This window comes from Amblyomma americanum, chromosome 9 (genome assembly GCF_052857255.1).
Source record: "Amblyomma americanum isolate KBUSLIRL-KWMA chromosome 9, ASM5285725v1, whole genome shotgun sequence".
Taxonomy (NCBI): Eukaryota; Metazoa; Arthropoda; class Arachnida; order Ixodida; family Ixodidae; genus Amblyomma; species Amblyomma americanum.
The window spans coordinates 18,408,531-18,433,479 of NC_135505.1; the positions used below are offsets into that span (position 1 = coordinate 18,408,531).

The 24,949-nt window shown below is 47.2% G+C and overlaps 1 pseudogene; it reads left to right on the top strand.

Annotated features, from left to right (window-relative positions):
- LOC144105192 (uncharacterized) overlaps positions 1-23,218 on the top strand; it is a 125,435-nt pseudogene extending 102,217 nt beyond the window's left edge.
- Positions 23,219-24,949: the final 1,731 nt, after the last annotated feature.

Below are 24,949 nucleotides of genomic sequence, written 5' to 3' on the forward strand. Positions count from 1 at the left end.
CTCACCAAGCGAACAAGGGAAGGAAAAATCTCAGGTGCTTGCCAACGTTTCGACAAGACTTCTTTTCGTCTGGGGTCAATATATACAGAGGAAACTTAGAATCTCTCAAGTACGGGGTTGTCCACTCTTAGTGAGAACACGCGATCACGTGGCTTTGCTCTTTGGGCCACTGCGTCTGACATTGCCGCTCATCGAAGTGTAACAGATGACACGAAGCACCACATCCAGATGCATCTCCTCCTGCGCCATTTTGCAGCGATGAGGGCCTGCGCCGCACGCAGTGGGCTTCTAAAGAGTGCGGCCGCGCGCTCTCAAATGTTTGTACTAAACGTGGCCAGCTCTGTACATTTCGGAATTGGCGTAATTATTTGAAAAGGCTTTGCGCATGGTGAGAGGTTTCCCAACCCATAATTTCCCCCTCCTTTCCTGCTTTATTTATTTATCGTTACACTTTAACCTTGCACCCTGCACCTCCTGACGTCACTTCTCGGAACCATGGCTCCCACACTCCCCCTCCCCTTCTTTTTGCCTTTTCTGCGAGCCTGTCCTCATTTTCTCTTTTTCTTTCAAATGATTTAGCCCAAGGTCTCAGAAAGTCTACCGAGAGAATACTGATGCTGCATGTGCATTTCTCTGAACTGTTCTGAAATATGTAGAGGTTACCAATTTTTTACTTCCTTATTACATACTGTAAATCTTTCCAAGGAATATGAGCTTAATGGACTGGGAAAAAAAAGTCAGGAATGGTATCTTTGGTACTCGGCACATGGACAAACAGATGACCCACTGGGCGTAACCAGGAGCTCTGCTGCCAGGCACCCCTAGCAACAGTAGTCCACATCCAAAGGAGCCATGCGAATGATTGCCGAAAACTCAAGTCTAAGGACAGCAGATGCACGAACACAAAACAGTTTTCCAACGTTGTTTCAGTGTGATGAATGGTTTCAAAACTCTTGAATATATCTGGTACTTCAAAAATTATCAGAAGACCATCTCCTGCGCAGAATCATCTCCAGACACATTCGACACGCAGTACCAACATGGACAGTTCGTGCTTAATTGAATCCAAAACTTTACCCGGATAGACCAATGTTCATTCAAATAGAGAGAGAAAGCACGTGCACCTTGTACAGATGTTATAATGAACATAACATGCGACGAGACGCAGGGCTACAATACAAACAAAAAACCGTTTTCAGAATTTGAGAACAAAAGGCTCACCTCACAAGTTCGCCAAACCGGAGACGTTGCCGAGCGGCTACCGCCAAAGTCACTCGCAATGCACAGAAAAAATAAGAATGCAGTGCCGCCAACTTTCCATGAGCAATTTCAGTCGATTAAACCTCCAACTGTTCGCACCAACTACCTTTGCAAGCATGTCTACAAGTTGGCGGCGCAGCCACGCCAGTTGCAATTTACAGAGCACACTTGAAATTCATAGCGCCATTCGCGTATTCGCGTACATTCTCACGTCGCTGATGTCGCAAAGGCGCACAACGGCAAAACATACAAGATGTATTTCATTTTTGCGTTAGTTTTTTTAGCTGACAACCTGAATGGTTTGATATATTAAGCTTTTTCTTTTCGTTGCATGAACGTTATTACCCACAGAGTTTCTTACTATTAATAATAAGAAACTCTATGTTATTACCACCAGCTGCTGCGTAGATTGGCCATGGCTAGCCATGGCGAAGTCGAAGCGCTAGCCAAACCCGCAGTCGGAAACATGTGCCAAGTTAGCGCAGTGTGGAGATGAATGAACAGGCGCTTTGGAATGGGTTTTTGTTCTTCCGTGTTCGCTGCGTGCGTCCTGCACGTTGTGTGTCTTTAATATGTGTATGTGTGTGGCCCGAACACTCCATTGGAGTGTACAAGCGCTTGCTGTCCCGTGCGGCATCGGTGCATAGTGAAACGATCATGCAGAATGTGCGTTACAATGCCAGTGGCCCTGCACGAAAGAGGAGACTTGAAGCCGACGGAAAAGCTGCTCTCCCTCATGGGACTGCAAGAATCTGGCGAATAACAGTCGACGCGCGTTTCGGAGGATGATTGCGTTTACCACGCCAAAAAATTCAGCACTGGCCAATAGCAATGATGAGCTGCTGCTGCATCATGATAAACACCTGTGTGTTCTTTGTGACAAGCTTGTTGGATGTGAACATGACCATGAATGGTATTCGCCGAGCAGCAGCCTTCAGGGCGTGGCACCAGTGGATACCTGAAGACGATTACTGTTTGCCCGCGCTCTGGCGCCTCGCATTCAACTGCATGTTTGGCGTTAATTATTTATATCTGAATTTCACACGTAGTTGAACTGTCGCAAATATTACAGCCGCATCGTACAAACGTACCGTCAGAAGAGCACCCTTTTTCATTTTTTTTAGTGAGGTGGTGGGGGGAATTACCGTCTGCTCAAATTTAATGTCACTAATCTTTTGAGCTTATTTTCTAAACATGTGTCGAGGTGGCACATTCTCACCTCTTGGTTGCACTGTAAGCAATGCATTTATTGGGCAGAAATTTATTTGCTGTTGTGTTGGCACAAGGTTAATGATTGTCATTGTACTGTGGTGTCATGTTCAAAGAAAACACATCATTGTACACTCTCCTTGCAGAATGTCTAATGAGGTAATAAATTACTGAGCAGCGAGTATGCACTGTGGTACCGAACGTTACTGAATTACTTCATACTAGTCATGTTCTGTTGTCGTCAGTGATTACTATGCCTTGGTGCTTGCTGCTTTCCAATGTAGGGGCGAGAGGCATGTCGAGCTCCACTTAGCAGATTTTTTCTCTCCAGTCTCTACTAGTCAGCATAGTAAAATGAACTGAACATAACGCATGATTGCTCGGACCTAGATTAGACTACCATTTCACTTATTTACACTCAGGACCGATCGGCATCGAAGAGAGGAGTGAGTGACTAACATAAATACATGTGTAGGCAGATTAATTAAAATGATTATACACAGCAGACTTGAAAACATCGATGCAGTGATGGACACGACGAAGGCAGAGAAGATGTGACAGCTGGAAACGTAAAAAAGTAGAGATCAGCGTGAGTTGGTACGTGACTTAAGGTGAACACTAGCAAAAAATTAAGAAGGCGCAAAGGGCTGAGGCCAGAGTTAAAACTGTACTTTAACAGAGGAAAGCACCTCCCAGCAAGCCAAAATGTGCATATGCAAGCAGTTATGTGAACACAGAACATATAAAATGAAACTCCTTTTTAGACAGAAGGAAAGCTAAGACACATTGGTTATTGTGATGTTGCTTAAAAAGTTGGTGCCTAGTTGTTCCCCTTCATATCTGGTCCATCCATACCCAGCCACTGAAATGCCATCAAAAACGAGCATCTCCAATCACTCTAATTACATGGGAGTTACACATCGCCAGGTGTCAGATGCTTGGTGTCTCAACTCGCCGACTAGCTAGTTTGGCAGATACAATCTTTACCGCATGTAAGAGGCATGCGGTAGCCTTGTAGGGGGAGTATTTCATAAGTGTTACAGCATATTGTACAGTGCTGGCATGTTTCATTGTTTACATCGCAGTCATATGCTAGCACAGGCTAGAAAGATTGTATGTGAACAGAAAAAAACAATGTTTATGTCATATCTTAGCCACATTCTTAGTATTGTATAAAATACAGTGTAAATAAGGAATTCCTCATTTTTTGTCAGCTTTTTCTTTCTGAGCATTGATCTTTTGCAAGTTAGCAAGGCTCTACAGTCTTCTGTGCCTACCGGCTTGCCCCCTTGTTTGTCAATGCTGCCGAGCACACAATGGGTCGTGTAAGTTCAAGCTAAGTAAACGATGGATAGAAAATTCGTCTTTTCAGAATATTTCCAGAAAAAATCTCCTATTATTTCGTACTCAGGATGTGGGAACAGCATCGAGGGTGCACATCCTCCTTTTCACTGCAGCAATTATTTCTGCGCGCTGCTTTTTTGCGGTGTTTCATTTATCTGCAGGAAGAGCAGGCATGAATGGGCCGCAATAGGTACCTACTAAATTAAACATTGCAATGAGCAATATTTTGTTGTGTCTGTGCTTTTGTTACCCATGAAGGAGTTGGCGTTTTTGATTGATGATTGTGTACCAAAGATATAACTGCTACATTGTAATGCATTCACAGATTTGTTTGCCCATGCTTTTTGTTTTCTCTGTGGTTCGTTTCCTTTCCAAACGGCAGATGGAAATTCGGCTTTCAACTTGTGCGCTTTCATCATGTTTGCACTGTACTTTCAGCTGGTGTTCAACCTCACTTTGGAGAAATTGCCCAACCATTGTCTGTGTCAAAATGTTATCTAACAGTTGACCTCATTACTCAGCAATCCTTACAGAAAACAAATGTTGCAGCAACATTTTTATTAAATGTTACTCTGTCATGTGGCTAATAACATAGCGAAAACATTTTTTTGTCAAGTCAGCTTTGAACATTTTAGCAAATTAAGGCCTTTGTTATTTAACGTTTCTCACAATTTGTACCAACCACTGAACCTTGAAGCAACATAATGCTTTAGCACCTTTCCTCGGATCTTCATCTTTGCATATGGTGTTAATCTCATTAGACGTGCTCACAGTCATTCGCCATGCTAGTGTGCGGACAATGTTGGCTAAGAGTAAACCAGACAGATCAAAAATGGGACGTCATGTGACGCCTGTAGTCCGCGGGCCAACTGTTCATCGTGTTAAAGTGGCGTCACATGATAAGCATCTTCTGTTTTTGCTGCCTTTAAGCAAGTTATTAGTGCGTTTGGTGGCACACATAGTCGACGGGGTCACCGTCCTGTCGTGTTAAGTTTTGATCCATAAAATTGAATGTTCCGGATTTTTCCTTGCAACGTCTACGGAGGAACACGGACGTTTTCTTCAATACTGGACTGAAATACGGTCATTCCCTACATTTCATTCAAAGCAGAAGTGGTTTCATTTTTAAAACGTACATAGTCTACGTTATAGGTACGGATTTTTTTTTTGCAGTGTAGTCTTGGTTCCAAAGAAAGACGATACATATCGAGGGTTGAGGTTGATGTGTTGAATGCTAGAGGTGGGTTAGCCTTGCTTTATCTGCCGGCAATTGCTCCACCGCAGCGTCCCTTCGATATTAACAATGTCGCATCTACCCCGCTTAGCGCAGTCTCTTATAATAGCACACATTCTCCCCCGCAGTCACCATCTATGCACACAATCAATCCACACAGTTCCCATCACAGTCCACTCCAGAAGTCACCATCTATGCACATATTCAGTCACAGTAGAACATAGGCCATTGTAGTGCCACACTCTATACACACATTCACTCACAGTACAAAGTAGTCCACTCCGGAAGACACCATCTAGGCACACATTCAATCACAGTAGGCCATAGTCCGTTCCTGCTGTCACCATTTAGAAACAAGATCCGTGTTCTGTAGAATTGTTAAAAGAAGGCGTGCAGCCTCCCTTCTGCATGTCTGGTTTCCACTCGTATAGACAATGTCCTGTGACGGGTTCCTGTCTTCTTGAAGGAAGCGAACATCACACGCCTTTCCGCGTTGTACTCTGGGCAGTACATAATATAATGTTCGATATCCCCGCACACACCGCATAAAGAGCAGAGCGGAGACGATGATATGCCGGTCTTATGCATCCATGCAGGAGTGCGAGCAGAGGCCGTGCGAATTCGATGTAGAAGAGTCGCCTGAGATCTTCTCAGTCCCTTGGTCACATATGGCGTGTGGGACGCACTCCACAGGGTACTGAAGTGATCGAGCACCGTTTTCTTGCAGAGACTTTTCCCATCTTGAGGTACTTTTTTGATGGAATTCTTGAGAGAGCTTTATGGGCGAGACTGTCTGCCACCTCATTACCGTTGACTCCTTTGTGAGAGGGCACCCACTGGAAATGTAGAGTAAAGCCTCTGCTGTGCAGATTCTGCACCAAGCGCAGAGAGCTTGGAGACAAGGCGTCAGTAGGGAATCCGCGCTATAACCTCTGAAGGGGAGATTTTGAATCAGTTAAGATGACACCAGGTTGAGCCGGACAAGACCCTAACTTCCGTAAAGCCGCCTCAATAGCAACACTTTCAGCCGTTGTGGAGGATACGAGAGCAGTACACCGTACGGACCACTTACAGTCCAAAGAAGGAATGTAAAAAGCCGCTGCGCTAGCTTGTTTGACCTTGTCCACAGAACCATGCGTGAAAATTTGAAGATGGCAGGCATATTCTGTTTCCAAGTATTCCAGAACAAGCGAACGCGTTGCTGCCGAAGAAGAGCTGCGCTTTGCGCTCAAATGGGGAATTGTGACCTTACAGTCGAGGGTCGGAAAAGATCAGGGGGGTTTCAACCGTTTCCTTTGCCTTCGGACATTAATGCCTAAAGAACTAAGAGTATTGAGTGCCAAGTAAGCCTTCAACTCATATCTCTTGCAGAGCCGCTAGAGAAGGGATCGCCCAGCTACCGTCTCTCCTAAGCGGTCAAGATGCATTAATAGTCTCCGAGAAGCGATAGGGTGAAGAGGTTTCGATAGGGACTCATGAAGTACTGCCTTATTCGCAGCCGCCTGGGGAACTCCAATGGCTCTTCTTAGGCCTTTTCTGTGGACAACTTCGAGACGCTCAAGTTGTGATGCCGAGGGGGAAATTAAAGGTAATTGATAAATTATCCGGCTGACCACCAGCGCTTCATGAAGTTTGACCATTAAAGAAGAATGGTTTCCCCATTGCTCACGTGCAGTTCTACGGATAAAATTGAGACGAGAAGATATAGTTGAAACAATCGCGTCTACAGCTTTTCGCCACTGTAGACGAGAGTCAATATTGACGCCCAGGAAACGCGCGTGGTTGAATTGACGGATGCAAGAGTGACCGAGGTCTATCTTCAACCGCGCTTGACGTCTTCCTACACCTGGAAACAGAATAAATCCGGATTTGTCCACTGACAGAGACAACCCCACACCTTGAAGGTAAGCTTGTGCCGAAAGTATAGCCTGTCGAGCTATCAGGGCTAATCGCTTGTGTTGGTAGCCAGTAATCCAAATACAGGTGTCGTCAGCATAAAGTGACATAGGCACTTGCCTGCAACTTTTTTTCAACGAATCGGGTAGGCCAGCCATTACGGCGTTAAACAGCGTGGGGGAAAGAACACTTCCTTGAGGCACACCTCGTGATAGAACCCTTTCGGTGCTTAACGTACTCCCTAACCATGCACGAACCGCGCGATCACTTATAAACTTGTAAATGAATCTTAACATATGGCCCTGTATGCCCATGCCTTGCAAACTCTTTAGAATTGTGCTCTGAAGCATGCTGTCGTAAGCTTTCGCAACATCAAGAAAAATGGCTAAGGTAGAAAGGCCGAAAGTTCTCTGGTGTTCAATGTGACTGATCAAGTCTAAGACGCTATCTTGGGCACTAAGACCTCGGCGGAATCCTGTCATACATGATGGCAGTGCCTTGCTGTCCTCAAGCCACCATGATAAGCGTTCATTTACCAGCTTCTCCATCAACTTAGCTACACAGGAGGTCAATGACACAGGGCGATACGAGGCAAGGTCTGTCATGTCTTTGCCAGGCTTCAGTACTGGAACTACATGTACCACCTTCCATGACGGAGGAACATCGCCAGTCTCCCAAACTCGATTGATGAAGTTGAGGAGCTCCTTTCTGAGTTGCAAGGGCAGATTATTCAGCATTTGATTGGTGATGCCGTCGGGACCTGGTGAACACCGGCGCTGCAGGCGACTGAGCGCAGTCTGAAGCTCACGAAGCGCGAGCGGGACGCCCATGATACACCTGGAGGAAGCAGGTGGTGTATATATATCTATTCCAGAATCAGCGCGTACGAGTGCGTCTGCAAATTCCTCTGCCAAGCACGCAATAGGTTTTTCATTGCGTATTGCAAGAGCTTCAAAAGGCTTCGAAGGGCGAGATTCTCCAGCAAGGCTGCTAATAACTCGCCATATTCTCGTTATCGGTGAGAACACAGTCAAACTAGCACAGAATGAGACCCATTGCGACCTGTACAGCTTATTCGTGTGCCGTCTAATAGCAGAATTCAGCCTATTGAAGGTAGTCTTCAGTTGCATGTCGTCCTTCTTCCGCACGAGTTGGCGCTCCGCCCTTCTCGCTGCGCAAAGGTTCCTGAGTTTTAAATCCGGGGCCGGAAAATGATCAGGTAACTTGACCGCCGTAGTTGCTGCTAGCTTGCTAGAAATCATTTTGTCAACAACATCACCAGAAACACGTTCTAGGTGCTTTCTGTACTTGTCGCAGTTGACCACGTTGCTAATTTTAGGACCATGCATACGAAAGTCGGCAGCAAACACAAAAATCGGATAGTGATTACTTCCCATGTGGTCAGGCGCTGTTGACCAACTCACGCGGACGTCAGGTGAATGCAGTGACAGGTCTATAGCTGTCGCTGAGGCTGGAGGCCGGAAAAAAGTGGGGACTCCGTCATTGGCAACACACAGGTCTAAACTGTCGATAACCTCTACAAGTTTGCGTCCACGGGAATCCGTGTTCCTGTCACCCCAAACGGCATGATGGGCATTGAAATCACCACAGATGATTCTAGGTGCTGGGCAGCGCTCGCAGAGCTGCTGTAGAAACAAATCTAATGCTACCTTCTTCCGCGGAGACACGTACACGGATGCAATAGAAAGGGTTCGAGAGCCGAGCTGTATTCTCACAGCGGCTACCTCAATGTCATCCATGCAAAGATCGGCAACGCTTAAAGAAACGTGGAATTTCTCTTCTTATGTAAAGCGCAGCACTTCCTGTAGGAAATGACTTTATGCTGCAGTTTTTATGGGCGACATATCCAGTCAAACACATCCCGCTTGGCAGGCCAGCTTCTGATAGGGCCAATACTGGAACACAAGTCTCTTTCAAGAATAGTTTTAGTTCAGCTAACCGACTTAAAATCCCAGCGCAGTTACACTGCAATATAAACGGCACTTTTCGGTGCATATGAGATCCACGAGGTTTAGCCCCATCCATTTTAGTTCGCAAGGAAGTTTGCTGCGAAGGTGGAAATTAGGGACTCAAAAGAAAGCACCAGCTGTAGGAAGTTCTTCAGGTTACCAGGCGCCATGGCTGGAACATGTGAACGCAGGGCCCCAAACAAAACATGAAGAAGGTCAGGCATACCTTGATTTTAGAGCTCCTTATTTTGCGCAACGCACTCGCACCATCGACAAAAGATGCCGACGGGGACACACTCTTGGCCGCAGTAGCTGGTTTTTTTGTCACTTGTGCATATGAGGGTCCCCTTTGCCGATATATACATATCGACTTTGCGTGGACTACCGCAAACTGAATGAGGTTACGAGAAAAGACGCGTACCCTCTACCAACCATATATATATATATGCCGCCGCGGTGGCTGAGTGGTTATGGCGCTCGGCTGCCGGCCCGAAAGACGCGGGTTCGATCCCGGCCGCGGCGGTCGAATTTCGATGGAGGCGGAATTCTAGAGGCCCGTGTGCTGTGCGATGTCAGTGCACCTTAAAGAACCCCAGGTGGTCGCAATTTCCGGAGCCTTTCACTACGGCGTCCCTCATAGCCTGAGTCGCTTTGGGACGTTAAGCCCCCATAAACCCACCATACCATATATATATATATATATATATATATATATATATATATATATATATATATATATATATTATTTTGTTAACTCTCTCAAGGTTACATTAGCAACAAAGGAGAGAGGACACAAGGCAAAAAGCTGCGTTGTTGAAGCTTGAGAGCCGCCCTGCGCCCTCTGCCGGGGTGTATAGCCCAGCAGCTGATCACAACAGTGGAAGAGCGCACTCACAAGCACAAAAGAAATACAGCCACAAAGTATCTACATCTGACATTTGCATGAAGTGACCCCTCTAATATCATTGGACGTTATTTCACAAAATCTACTCCACATTTCTATGTACAAGGAACAATTACCATCACTCGAGATACAATGCAAGTAAAATGAAGGTACACAAAACTATATATATATGTTCTGAGGTACACAAAACTACATATATATGTCCTGATCACGAGCTATGTACATTCAAACATAGGAATAAGTATCACTTATTTACGCCGTGAAGTCTCTTGAAGTATTATTTATTTATTTCCTCAAAGGTCTCGGTTGAGACATTACATGAGGGAGTGGACGGTATCTGGCAAACAATGGTAAAAAATGTTAAGATGAAAGGTTGGCGACGCTCCGCTTGAATTCTAGTGGGTTGATGATAATGGCAACTTCGGTGGGCAGGTCATTCCAGTCTCGTGCAGTACGCTGAAAAAATGACTGCTGAAATGTCACAGTATGGGCTTGTAGGGGATACACTGCGTTACTGTGGCTGAACCGGGCGATGCGGTGGGCTCTTTTTATGTAGGGGTTATCAAGAGGCAAAGAATGGAAAAATTTATGAAAAAGGTTAAGACGTGCTATCTTACGGCGCGAGGCTAGGGGGGGGCAAGTTGATTCGAGCTTTTAGTGCTGAGATGCTTGAGTGGTAGGAATAATTTGATAGAATGAATCGTGTTGCGCGGTTCTGAACCAATTCGAGGGCGTTAGTAAGATTACCGTGGTGCGGATCAAAAATAGCGTTAGCATACTCAAGCTTGGGACGCACAAAGGTTTGAGAAGCAAGCTGTTTAATAGGGGGAGGAGCGAGTGAAAGGTTCCGGCGTAAATAACCTAGAGCACAATTAGCAGAATTTATTATGTGATTAATATGACAGGTCCAAGTTAGGTCACGCGAGATATGCACACCAAGATATTTGAATGATTCGGATGTTCCAATCTGCAGGCTATTAATATTATAATTAGGCGCTACGTAATTACGACGACGGTGAATGGACATTAACACGGTTTTAGAAATATTTAATGACATGAGCCATGTTTTACACCAATCCTGTATGCGAATAAGGTCAGTTTGTAATGCGAGATGGGCGCTGGAGTTAGTAATGCTTCGGTAAACGACACAGTCATCAGCAAAGAGTCGGATATGAGAAGAAATGTTACACGGTAGGTCATTAATATATATCAAGAAAAGGAGGGGCCCGAGTACCGTTCCTTGAGGTACCCCTGAGAGCACAGGTGTTAAGGATGAAGAGTGTGAGTTGGCATATACGAACTGCTGACGGTTAGATAAAAACCCTCGAATCCAGTTCAGAACACATGGATGAATATTAAGGCGCGATAAGTTTAGTAAGAGGCGACCATGGGGAACCTTATCGAACGCTATTTCGAAGTCTAAAAACACTGCATCAGCGGGATATTACGATCAAGGTTTAAATGTAAGTCGTGCAGGAAGAGTGCCAGTTGGGTGTCACAGGAATGATTCTTGCGAAAACCATGCTGGCTTGAGTGAAAAAAATGAACGGACGATAGGAAGGTAGCAATATGCGAGTATAAAACATGCTCCATTATTTTACAAGAAACGCTTGTTATGGAAATCGGGCGGTAGTTACTCGGCGATGATCGGCTTCCTTTCTTGAAGACTGGGATGACCTTGCCCACATGCCAGTCACGTGGAATCGAACCGGTGTTCAGGGATTCCTGGAATATGAGCGATAAGAACAGGCTACACGTATGTTTAGTATTTTTTAGCACTTTGGCGTTGATACCGTCCACTCCAGTAGATGACGAGTTCTTCAGTGACTCAATTACCTTGACTATGCCGACGGGATGAAATGTGATATTTTGCATGAGCGGGTGCGTAAAATATGGTGGATCTGGAAGATTGTCAAGGGGTTCATTAGTAAAGACCGAACTGAATACTGTGTTAAGAACATCTGCAACCTCAGTGTCGGGAATAGGAGATCCAGAGCTACTGTTAAGCGAAATCTCATTACATTGAATAGGGCTAATGGTTTTCCAAAATCGTTTTGGGTTAGTCTGCAGCATAGATGGTAAAGTAGTAGAAAAAAACTTCCGTTTAGTCTGAGCGGTTAACTTGTCGTATTCTTTTGCGACAGCATGATACTTCTGCCATGTGGAAGAAGAGTTAGACAGCTTGGCCGACCGGAACAGGCGTTTCTTCTTATTATTGAGTCGTTGGAGTGATACATTAAACCATGGGGATGTTATTCTTTCTGATATAGTAATTGTTGGAATGTAAAGACTTATAAGCCGATGCATCTCTGTTTTGAAAAGTAACCAGTTTGACTCGAGAGAATGTAGTGGAAAGTTAGCAGCGAAGGTGTCAAAGTAATCTGATAATTCACGGTTCATACTGGCAGTCTCCTTTATCATAAAGCGTAAGTATTTTTTTATTTTTTTGTTTCTTTAGTACGTTGCAATAAAAAGAAGTATGTATCGTCAAATGATCGCTGAGACCACGCAACAAGGTGATAGGAGTAAAATTATCAGGATGCGTTGTTAATACGAGATCTAGAACGTTGGACGAGGGGTCAGTAACGCGTGTGGGATCAGTGACGAGTTGAGTTAAGCCAAAAGTCATACACGTGTTTAAGAAATCGCTAGCCGGGCTGCTTTTCGATAGTGTAGCGGCGGGATTAGACCAATCTATTGTGGGAAAATTAAAATCACCGAAGAGAAGGATAGGGCTAAGTGGATATGTTTTTTAGTAAGGCAGAACCTTGGGCTAGTTGGATATTGTTTGAACTCATATTTTCTAGCGCTTAGTGAACACAAGGGACAAGAACACAAATACACAGGACGTACGCAGCGTACGTCCTGTGTATTTGTGTTCTTGTCCCTTGTGTTCACTAAGCGCTAGAAAATATGAGTTCAAGGATATGTTTTAGTTAACACATTTAAGGCATCATGAAATAAGGGGGTGAAAGAACTGTCAGCATTAGGAGGGCGGTAACAAATACCAATGAGGATGGGCGGATGTGTAGTAGTGCATCGAAGCCAAATCATTTCCAGTTGTGAAGGCAGGTTAACAAATGAACAATGCAGATCCCGTTTAGTGGCGAGCAATACACCCCCACCGCGCGAATTATCGGGTCTATCCTTCCGGAATATCTCAAAATCTGGGAGAAATGGAAGAATATCAGAATCGTGAACTGATGCGTTAAGCCATGTTTCAGTTAGTAGTAAGATATCGCATGAAGATGAACCTATTAAACTGCACAATGAATTGCGCTTGGGAACAACACTTCGAATGTTAGCAAGCAGAAATGATAAAGGGTGACGATTCGGCGAACGGGGTTCACAATTTGGTTTTAATGGTGGCTACAAGCTGTCCTCAACGACATGGTTAGAAACATGGTCGAAATGGTACGTTTTTTCACTTGTGACAAGCTTTCCATTTCGCAACTTGTATTTCAGTTTTCGAGTCTTTCCAAATTCGATGAGGTGTTTCTGGGCAAGGCGCGTGTTGGGAGAAAGATCTTGAGCAACCGCATATCCTGTGCCTTTGAATTTCCGAGCGGAAGACAGGACTTGCTCTTTGTCTTTAAAGTGAGCAAATCTCACAATTATAGGTCTGCACCTACCAGTTTGGAAAGTCCCAAGGCGATGTGCACGCTCAATGTCGCGTGGCTCTAACTGGATGTCTAAATACTGATTAATGTGTGCAATGATGATATTTTCAGAATCTGACCATGTTTCTTTATCTTTATCTTCAAGGCTGTAGAAAACAAGGTTGTTTCGTCTGGACCGATTTTCTGCATCATTTACCCGGGCAGACAGAGCATTTATCAGCGCCGTGTTCTCAGTGCTGATTCCATGCAGTTCTTTCAATTCAGTCTGCATGTCATCAATACCAACACATGCTGTCTCAATTTTATCTAGTCGCGCCTTAATCTCGCAAAACGTTTTGTCATGATCACCTAGTTTCATTTCTATCGACTTTAGCTGCGCTAGCATTGCTGTCTGCCCAGTTTGAATTTCCTTCAAAGCATCAAGAATCTCTTTGTTAGGGCCGGGGTTAGATTCTATATCACCGGCTACCGTAAGAAGTTTTAACAACATATGCGCACAGTCATACATGATGGACCGAAAACGCCGTGGGCTCGGCAGCACCAAGAGTGCACGGTAGCTACTTGGTTTAGCGTAAAGGCAATAAGGTTTCATTACCTGCACCAAGAAGCGTAGAACGTTAGCACGGGCCATCGCTGGCGTGCTGCCGAGCCCACTGAAGGGCGCGCCTCTCCGAGCTGCCTTTTTAGCACAAGTCCACGCATGCGCAGGATGTACAGGGGCGGTTCCGGCGTTCAGGCGGCTCAGGGAAAGCCATGATGCTTGAAGATATGGTCCGTGGCCGTGTAGAAATTGCGCGGACCGGGATGCGTTGTCGATGGGCTGGCCATTCGTAGCCGAGAAAGGCTCAACCGTGTGAAATCCGGAAAGCAGGAGTGTTGCGTCTGGACTGGAGTTGACGACGGATGCTAGGCACGGGACCCGGGGGCTCGAACACTCCAGCAGCTGCGAGCTCGAGAGTCCGAGGAACTGCATCAAGAAGCGTAGAACGTTAGCACGGGCCATCGCTGGCGTGCTGCCGAGCCCACTGAAGGGCGCGCCGCTCCGAGCTGCCTTTTTGGCACAAGTCCACGCATGCGCAGGATGTACAGGGGCGGTTCCGGCGTTCAGGCGGCTCAGGGAAAGCCATGATGCTTGAAGATATGGTCCGTGGCCGTGTAGAAATTGCGCGGACCGGGATGCGTTGTCGATGGGCTGGCCATTCGTAGCCGAGAAAGGCTCAACCGTGTGAAGTCCGGAAAGCAGGAGTGTTGCGTCTGGACTGGAGTTGACGACGGTTGCTAGGCACGGGACCCGGGGGCTCGAACACTCCAGCAGCTGCGAGCTCGAGAGTCCGAGGAACTGCACCAAGAAGCGTAGAACGTTAGCACGGGCCATCGCTGGCGTGCTGCAGAATATTGAGGTAATGGGATAAACTATATATCAGTGACTGTTTACCGTATGTGCTGCGGCAGAAAGGCACGCACCATGACATTTTTTTCCTTGTGTTGTAGGATAGAATCGAACGAGTGAGGTTGAAACTTTATAAAAGGAACTCATTATTAGTGGAAACAGCGTTTTTGTACATAGAGATTAACTTGAATGGGAATAACTCTGAGATTGTCATGAAATTAAACCTTGCAAAGCAGGTACCCGTATGAGTACACCATGGCACATTAGCTATTGATCTAATTGTTCGTTTTTGAGCAATTGTAATTTTTATTTGATTTTGCTTTGTGGTTTCCCCCAGACCATGAGACAATAATTTATATGTGGTAATAAAAATGGATTGTAAATTAATATTTTCAATTTAATGGGAAGTCTGTGCCTATGGCGACATAGGATGCCAATAATCTTGTTTATTTTTGTGCACATTTTCTCAATATGTTTATCCCAATCAAGAGACTCGGTCAAAACAACGCCAAGACATTTCACAGTTGGCACAACCTCAATTTTTTTGTTTGCTAACCACAGGTCGAGATTTGCACGCACCATTTTCTTTTTAGCTCGGAATAATATTGCTTACGTTTTGGTAATGTTTAGCTTTAGGAAATTCTTAAAGGACCATTGACGCAGTAATTCTAAGAACTGATTGCCAAGTGCTAGTAGCTCAGTTTCTGTATTACCTGAGGCAAGCATTGTGAGGTCACCTGCATACGCTATTATGTGTACAGGAAGAGGAGCAGAAAATATATCATTAATGTATATATAAATAATAGCGGCCTCAGAATGCTGCCATGGAGTACACCGGAGAAGCTATGTTGCGAGTTTGATATTGCGTGATTAATGGAGACCTTTTGTTTACGATATTTCAAATATGACTGAATTAAAGATAAGCTTGTTCCTCTAATGCCATAGTAATTGAGTTTAAGTACCAGTAAATCATGATTAAGCAGGTCAAATGCTTTTGAAAAATCAACAAATATTCCGGGTACAAGGAGCTTTTCCTGAAACGCTTTTAATATTATCTCTTTTTGCTTAATTAGTGCCATTCCTGTGGACCTTTGTTTTCTGAAACCGAATTGACTGTCTGATAAGCCTGAATGTTTAACCATAAAATTATGAATTCTCACATAAATAACCTTTTCCAGACCTTTGGATAATATCGGAAGAATGAAAATAGGCCTGTAATTAGCCATATCCGACGTAGTACCGCCTTTGTGAATGACAGCCACTTTTGCTTCCTGCATTTTCATTGGAAAGACATCAGATGCTAAAGCTAGGTTATAGACATGCATTAGCATTGGGGCTAGTATGTCATTTCTTCACTTGAGTCCAACCTAGGTGGCGCGAAGTACTTCACAACACTCGATACTAGCCGCGGATACTTTCAGGTTGAAATGGATGACGGGACAAGAAGAAAACTGCTTTCACTTGTCACAGAGGCCTTTTCCAATTCCAGACAATGTCTTTTGGCTTGGTAGGGGCACCCTGCTACTTATCAGCGCCATATGGACCGTGTTCTGGGAGATGCAAAGAGGCAACATGCACTCGCGTACCTAGCCGACATCGTGGTGTACTCGAAAACGTTCGAGGAACACCTGCGCCACTTGATGGACGTCCTAGAGAGACTGAGGTCCGCGGGAATCACTTTGAACCCGAAGAAGGCACAGATCGCCGCGACCCGAATAACACTGTTGGGGTTCACGATCGACAGAGGCCGCATTCTGCCGTGCGATGATAAGCTTGAGGCTTTGTTTAAGTTTCCGTCGCCCACAGATATAGCCGGTCTCAGACGCTTCCTCGGAATGGCGAACTTTTATCGCCAGTTCATCCCAGATTGCGCAGCGTTGCAGGCTCCTTTGACAAAGCTTTTGAAGAAAGGCGAGCGCTGGAGTTGGGGTCACGAGCAAGAGGATGTACTGCGCAAGCTCACCAAAGTGCTCGCTGACACGGCTGAGTTGCAGCTACCCGGCCTAAACAGGGAGATTGTGATTCAAACCGACGCAAGCAACCTTGGCTTAGGAGCGGTATTGCTTCAGGAGCAGGAAGGCGTTCTCCGTCCGGTAGCTTTCGCGAGCCGTTCGTTGACGCCGGCAGAGAGAAACTACTCGGTGACAGAGAAGGAATGTCTCGCGATAGTTTTTGCTCTGCGTAAATTCGACTACTACGTCGATGGGGTGAGATTTGGGATCGAGACGGATCACATGGCGCTCACCTGGCTGAGACGACTCAGCGAGTCGAGCGGCCGCCTAGCGGGTTGGTCCCTGTTGCTGCAGCGTTACGACTTCACCGTGCGCTACCGCAAAGGGAAAAGCAACGCTGTAGCTGGCGCACTCTCGCGAGCGCCTGGCCAGTGCGAGGAAGGTCACGCGACCTACCGGCCGAGAGCCGGAGAGAGTGAGCGAGAGACCCGAGCCGTAGCCCATGTAAGGAACGCGGACCAACCGTTGGTCCAGGGCGAGAGCGTGAACCACGTGGACTATGCGAGTTCCGTGGGGATCGTGTTCAGCAAAAGGAGCTGCTCGAAGCTCAGCAGGAGGATCCGTTTTGTCGAAAGTTGTTCGACGGGCTCCGGGAGCCGGGGCGCACGGCCGCCATGCTTACGGAGACAGCTGGTTTTGCTGTCTGTGAGGAGCGCTTGAAAACAGCTGGTAGTGCTGTGAGCGCGATGGATTCGTATCTGCTGATTCTGACTGCGTCCTGCTGAGGTATATCCAATCCGAGAGCGACACAAACGAGGCGTTCAAGGTGATGATACCGCGAGTATTGAGAGCAGCACTGTTGCGCTACTTTCACGACTCGTGCATCGCTGGGCATGCAAGCGGCCCCAAGATTTACACTCAGTTGTGTCGCTTTGCTACCTGGCTTGGCATGAAGAGGGACGTAATACGCTACGCCCGCTCGTGCCATGTGTGCCATAGTGTGAAGCCCCGAGGTGGACGACCACCAGGCCTCATGCACCCGATTAACAGCCAGACTCCCTGGCAAATCACGGCATGTGACACCATGGGACCGTATCCTATGACACCGAACAGGAACAAGTTCTTGCTGATGGTCACGGATCACATCAGCAAGTGGGTTGAACTTTTCCCCCTTAGAAAGCTGACGGCACGAGTGATCATGGAGAAGCTGATGGACGTATTCACCAGGTTCGGTTTCCCAGAGCAGCTGATAACGGACAAAGCGTCCTACTTCACTGCGAAGGTGTTCGTTGATTCGTGCGCTGCACTCGGCATTAAGCACAAGAAAACGACCACGTATCATGCTCAGTCAAACCCCACGGAACGAGTCAATCGCAACGTTAAGCACATGCTTGTCGCCTACTGTGAAAGGCATAAAGATTGGGAGTCCTATCTGCAGGAGATCGCGTTTGGTTTGCGTTCGACCGTTAACCGTGCTACTGGGTATGCGCCATCTTCTCGCAATCTGGGTAGAGAGCTGCTAAATCCGATGGACCGGATTCTATCGGACAGCAGGAAGACGCCAGTCGCTTCGTCAGCACGAGCTGAATACGCGGCACAGCTGCGCGCAAAGATGACGGAGGCCTTACGCAAGGTTCGCCGCAACCTGGGCACTGCTAGGACGCAGCAGAAAGCACAGTACGACCGCTCGCAAAGGGATGTTCACTACAAAGTGCCGATCTGGTGCTTCGACGCCAGCACGTTCTCAGCGACGCTAGCAAACAGTTTGCGGCCTCGTTGGCGCCGAAATGGATCGGGCCGTTCCGCGTGCGAGAGAAACTTTCCTCGCTCGTTTACAGGCTCGAGGACTTGCGGTCGAAACCGAAAGGCGGACCGGTGCACGTATGCGACCTAAAACGCTACGTGCAGCGAGATGAGTGGGTAGAGGACACAACCCGACCCGCGCCGCAGTCGGATAACGAGCGCTGCGATCAGCCGGCGAACCCCGCGTCTCACTATAACTTGCGCCCTAGGCAGAAACAGAATCTGCCTGCGCAGCCTAGAGCGAGGACGCGAGCCGGCAGGCAGTCTCGTTAGATACATTAATGTACGGGCCGCTCATGCCGATCAGTGTCACGCAAGACTGACTTGCGTTACCCTCATGACTCTCGTGAAGGTCGTACAGCCACGTTGCACGCGCTGCGGGAGTTCGCTACATCTGTGTTGACCTTTTTCAGCGCAGATGGAAAAGAAGCAGGGCACATCAGAACGACACCGTTCCACTACCAGCTACCAGCCACCATACAGCTTCGGCAACGCGACGCGCCCAAGGCCCGATGCTCCGCCCCGCCTTCGACGTTTAGTCGCCACCCTGGCCACCCTTGCTACCTGCCACATCGCATCTGCCCACCCACCGACTGTACGCCACCGCCTGCCGCGGGCCCCATAACCACAGCAACGCTGGGCCCTCGCCTGCTGACAAGGTATGCCAGGGCAGCCCAACCGCGGCTTCACCCATGCATAGAAGCGCCGCAGCCCTGGCCTCTGAAGCCCCCTGACCCAGTACCTCAGGGTGGCGCAGCCATGTACCTGGCCTCCAAGCAATCGCAGCCGGCGCCAAGCAGGCAGTCGTCCAAAATCAACCCGAACTGCGCAGCCGCGCGCACTCGGGAGACCGAGACGGGGAGCAAGAGGCAGAGCGTCATCGTGCGGGAGGCCAAGCCTTCGGAGCGAAGCAGCTCATCGGCAGGGGCGTGGCGCGGCCGTCAACTGATCCATCTGCTGAAGCCGATGAACATCGAACCTCGATCCCTGGATTGCGGAGAAGATCAAGTAATGTTGCCCCTGTTTCTGTTTTCGGGATGCTTCTTAAGAAGGGGAGGATGTGGGATACACTGGTATCCCCTCCTCGTCCCCCCGCACCAGCGGCGATCGTGACTTACACGTGCGCGCTGGCCACCAGAGAATGTGGAGAGAAGGGACCCCTGCGACTCTCCTCATTTCCGCCCCAGCACTAACGTGACGTCACGGCAGCGCGCTGCCTTCTGCGGAGAGGGTAGCATGCCTAAGCTTGACAGCAACGATTTGCTCCTAGGGAGGCAATGACCGAGGGGATAAAAGGGGGAACACGCGGCGGGAAGGGGACTCTCGCTGCCGGACCTGACCTAATGCCTGTTTCACATGCAAGCGAACCGCTCGCGAACTCCGCCGCGGCGGCGAGTACACCCTCCCTCAAGCGGCGGAGAAAGCCCCAGCGGCTGGAGAGGTGAGGTTCGGGCAAGCTGGAAAGTTTCGCGGCGGCGACGCGGCAGCACCGCATCTAAAGGGCGGTTCACATGCAAGCGAATTGGCGAACAGAGCGAACAGCGGCGCGGCGCTGCGAAGCGGTTCGCGAGCTTTCGTTTCACATGCATCGCCGCTGCGCGTTTCCCACCGTTGCGAAAACCAATGTTGCGGGCAAAAGATATGCGCCTGCAACCGGTTTTGGTGGCCTGCAAACACAAAAAAAGCGTAATATAAAAGCATTATTTTGTCATTTCTTTTCATAGTGTATTTTAAATAAATATAATTATTGCGTTCTAAACATTAAACAGCGCTTTAAAAAATTTCTTTCCTAAACAAAAGTTCGTACGTGCGGCGTACAAACTCGCGTGGCAACGTCGGGCCAGTCTAGCCACCCTTGCCGGGCTGTCATTGGTTGAGATGCGGTGCTGCCGCGTCGCCGCCGCGAAAATTTCCAACTTGCCCGAACCTCGCCGCTCGAGCCGCTGGGGCTTCCTCCGCCGCTTGAGAGAGGGTGTATGCGCCGCGGCGGCGGAGTTCGCGAGCGGTTCGCTTGCATGTGAAACGGGCTTAAACCAATGACGGCCCGGCGTTGCCACGCGAGTTTGTACGCCGCACGTACGAACTTTTGTTTAACAAATAAATTGTATAAAGTGCTGTTTAATGCTTAAAACGCCAGATTTATATTTATTTAAAGAAACTGTGAAAAGAATTGACAAAATAATGCTTTTATATTACGATTTTTTTTGTGTTTGCAGGCCAAGAAAACTGGTTGCAGGCCACAAAAACCGGTTGCAGGGCGCATATCTTTTGCTAGCAACGTTGGTTTTCGCAGCGGTGGGAAACGCGCAGCGGCGATGCACGTGAAACGAAAGCTCGCGAACCGCTTCGCAGCGCCGCGCCGCTGTTCGCTCGGTTCGCCAATTCGCCTGCATGTGAACCGCCATTAAGTGCCCCAAGGACCCCTTTCGCTGCCCGCCGTCCCGCGAACACCAACGCCGGTCGACGACAACGATTTGGTGAGCTCTGAACATCTATTTTACGGATAGAAAATTCTTCCGCAGTGTGCTTTACCTCGCGTTAGGATAATAAACTATTTCCTAGCGTGCCTTGCCGTTGCCTATTTCGTTCGGACCTGCCTTGGCTGCGACTCTGCGCCACGGGTTTGGGGAAACGTGTTTCGTACTTGAATAACGCTTGCGTGTAACTGGCACGGAAGCTCGCCTTCCAGGCCGGCTGGACGCAGAGTGACCCCATAAGGTAGCGGCAAGGCCTGAAAATCAAAATTTCTTGCGCTATACAGTCGTGTTCAAGAAAGATCCTGTAGCCCTTCTGGTCAAGCAAAGGTTGTAGATGGGGTCCTCCTGAACTTAATTGAGAGTCAAGTTCCCGAGCAGATCGCTGGCCCTGTTGTGGAACATGACAGAGTTCGTATCTCTGGACATGTGTTTCACAGCGAGCAATACAAGAGGCCAGACAAAGCTGACTGTACAGCCGTAACAATGTCTGACAATGTGTGTGCCAAAATACAGCACATTGTATCGGCTGACTGCAGTGACAATAAGAGAGTTTTCGTTGTATATAGGGACTACGTTGGCTCTCCTTGTTTTGGTGCTACCCACATCTTAAAAGTACAAAAGTGGGCTGCACTGAAGGTAAAAGAGATGTATGTGGATGCTAGAGCATGTGTTTGGCTTGAATGCGAAGGCAGGTCTTATTTCTGCAGCCTTGTTAATCGTTTTGTATTGTAAGTTTGATCATGGGAATTTTTTTTGTTTTTGAGTTACATTTGATGGCTTATGGTCTTATGTACCAAAGCGGCTTGGGTTATGAGGGGCCCCGCAGCACCGGGGCCTTGGATAATTTCTTCAACCTGAGGTTCTTTAATGTCCACTGACATGATACAGCACACGGGCCTCAAGCATTTCGCCTCGTTAGAAATGCAACCACCAGCAGCCGGGTCAAAATTGCATCTTTCAGATCAGCAGCCGTGTACTGTAACCACTGATCTACCACGGTGGCTTTAAGCTACTATAGAAAGTGTTGTTTCCAAGCAGTGAGAAGTGTTGAGGTACAGGCCTCAGGGCTGCTCATTGAAAGCTGTTGACGCTGTTGACAGGTAATTTTGTTTTGCTGTAGAACTTGTTTCCTACCGTGACTGAACTTTCCAGTGATTTTTGTTGAGATCTGAAATATGTACAGATTTTCCTGCAAAATTGTTTCTTCATACTTTATTTTGCCTTGTAACTGTTCTACTGCACGCCTAATATTTCCCTGACTAATGGAGTAATTATTCATTGGCATCCACTCAAGTGCAGTCATACTTGCTGCAAAGGAAAGCTGTGCATTGTGCACAGAAACTTTGTAGTTAAAAATTGATCCTGGTAAAGAGTTTGAACACGGGACCACCGTTTCACCAGCTGCTGCACATTTTGCCAGGTGCTGCACACAGTGCACATTATATGCCAGTTTTTGCTTCGGAACTGGTGTTTCTTGAGTTGTTTCTTTGATAGCGTTATTTATTGCCTCTGGGCATAAGCGCAGTTGGGAAGAAAAGAGTGGCTGGGTGTTAAATGAAGGAGAAAAGGTGGGCCGAGGAGGCAAGGAGGAAGCGGTGATGTGGGCCCTGCGTCCAAGCAATATATGAGGACGGGTGAGGTTGGGCAGCGTAGATCGGTAGGTTTATTGTCGCTGAGCTGCACAAAGTCCCATGACGGTGGCGGCGACAGTATAGCGTGTGATGAAGCAAAGGTCAGGAGTGCTTGCGGTGAATGCAAAAGGGTGGCCTTAACGCTACGAGTATCACGGCGCTGCTGCACAAGCTCGTCAAGGGTATTTAACTGAGCATTTTCGTGAAGTGCCACGACCGGTGTGATGCGTGAAAGGCAAGTGATCGCTCTCATTGCTTCTCGTTTGAAGGCTTCCAGACGATCCCACTGAGCTCTGGTTAAATGTTTGAACTGTGCTTGGTAAATAAGGCGTCGTTGAAAAACCGCTTTCACAAAATGTCTTACGACATGGGAGTGAGCGCCGCCGGTTTTGGGTGCAATACGTCTTATTAGGCGCAAAGTCTGCAACATTTGCTTTTTAGCCTGAGAAAGCCAGGCAATACCAGTTCCGGACTGATGTATCGACAAACCCAGAATTTGCAATGTCGAAGATTCTTGAAGATGGGTAGCAGTCGGTTTACGGCGTCCCCAGCGGTTGGCCACTGATGTGAACGTAGTTTTCCTCATAAAAACTAGGCCGACAGACAGCATAATTGGAGGTAATGTCAAAGGCTGACTTTAGGACCGCCGATTGAGTTAGCAGGTCATGGTGAGGGCTCCATGCCGTGATACCATCTGCGTACAGCAAGAACTTAACGTTGGGGACATCATGTAAGTACCACGCAAGAGCAATGAAGTCAATATTGAACAGCGTTGGTGATAGTACCGAGCCTTGGGGTACACCGTGAACAGAGACAAATGGTCCTACAGTCTTCACTGAGGCATATGGCAAATCGTGTGCCTTCAAGAAAAGATAGTATTAAATTGCATACTCGAAGAGGGAAATGCAGCATGTCAATAGAATGCAAAATGGCAGCCTGACTTACGTTATTGTAAGCCTTTTCGATGTCCATGGCGAGGACGGTACGTACACTGTGGCTGCGAGTTATGCCAAGACAGCCAAACCATCTTCAGTGCCGATGAATGGACGGAAGCCAATTTTGGTGGTGTGGTAGAAACCGTGGTGCTCCAGCCACCACGACAGTCGTGTGGCTAACATTTTCTCTGTCAGCTTGCACAACGTTGATGTTTAGGGAATAGGCCGGAAGCAGGCAATGTCCGTCGGTGGCATCCCTGCTTTTGTAATTGGTATCACAGTGGCCAATTTTCCAGGCTTCCGGAACAGAACCGTTTAGGCATACTCGGTTTATGGTGTCGAGAAGCTGAGGGAGGACAGCACAACTCATGCTCTTGTACACCTCGAACGGAATGGCATCCGGACAGGGTGATGCCTTTCGTTTAGCCTCATCTATTGCTGCAAGCAGCACAGATATTTTAAAAGGAGCCGCCTGCCAGTGCAGTCTTGAATTTCTGTAGTGTTTTATTTGTGTTTTGAAAAAATGAAATAAAGTATCTTGATTGTTTTTCATTCGTGCTGCCTTAATTACAAGTTTATCGACTGCTTATTGCATTTACAAGCCTTATTCTAGACAAATAAATACAAAGCATAGTGTAATCCTTGCCAGGATAATTGAATATGGCTTCTAATCAATCAATCAATCAATCAATCAATCTTTATTCAGCATTGTTCCGCTCATGACAAATGCTAGGACAAGAACTAAGAAGCTTCTATGAGCAGCTTGACGAGGTTCTTGCTCCTGTTTGCTCGGCAGCGCGGAAAGTAAAGGGTGTGCAAATAGAGAATTCTTCATCAACTGAGACATTATGCGCTTTCGAAGTTTCTAGCACTTTAGATTGATAAAGGTGTGAATAATAACCTTCAGGATGCAGATTAGTTCAAACACCTGATGCAGTGCATATCATTCCTTTAGCTCACATACTTCGGCTGCCCATGTCTTTATAAGATGAACAAAAAATGCATGATTTCGGCTTTGGCGCAAAACTGCTTCTTAAGTAATGTTCTGCTGTGATGCACTAATTACTATTTCAACTCCGACAAGAAACTTGGTGCATTCGAGCTGTTTTGTTGTGCCTCTGTTCTTAATCACACACCCGTCTCATTTTAATCAGTATTTTGATAGGTGTCCTTTGTGCGTAAATGTTTCGAGTTATTGGGCCAAGTCTGTAGAACAGTGTCAGGCGAACAATACATATAATGTCACCCTGCCCGAAGTGCCTATGTCATAACGAGTTGGAGATAGGAATGGAGAAGGGTTAATAGGAAAAAATTTGCTCTAAGC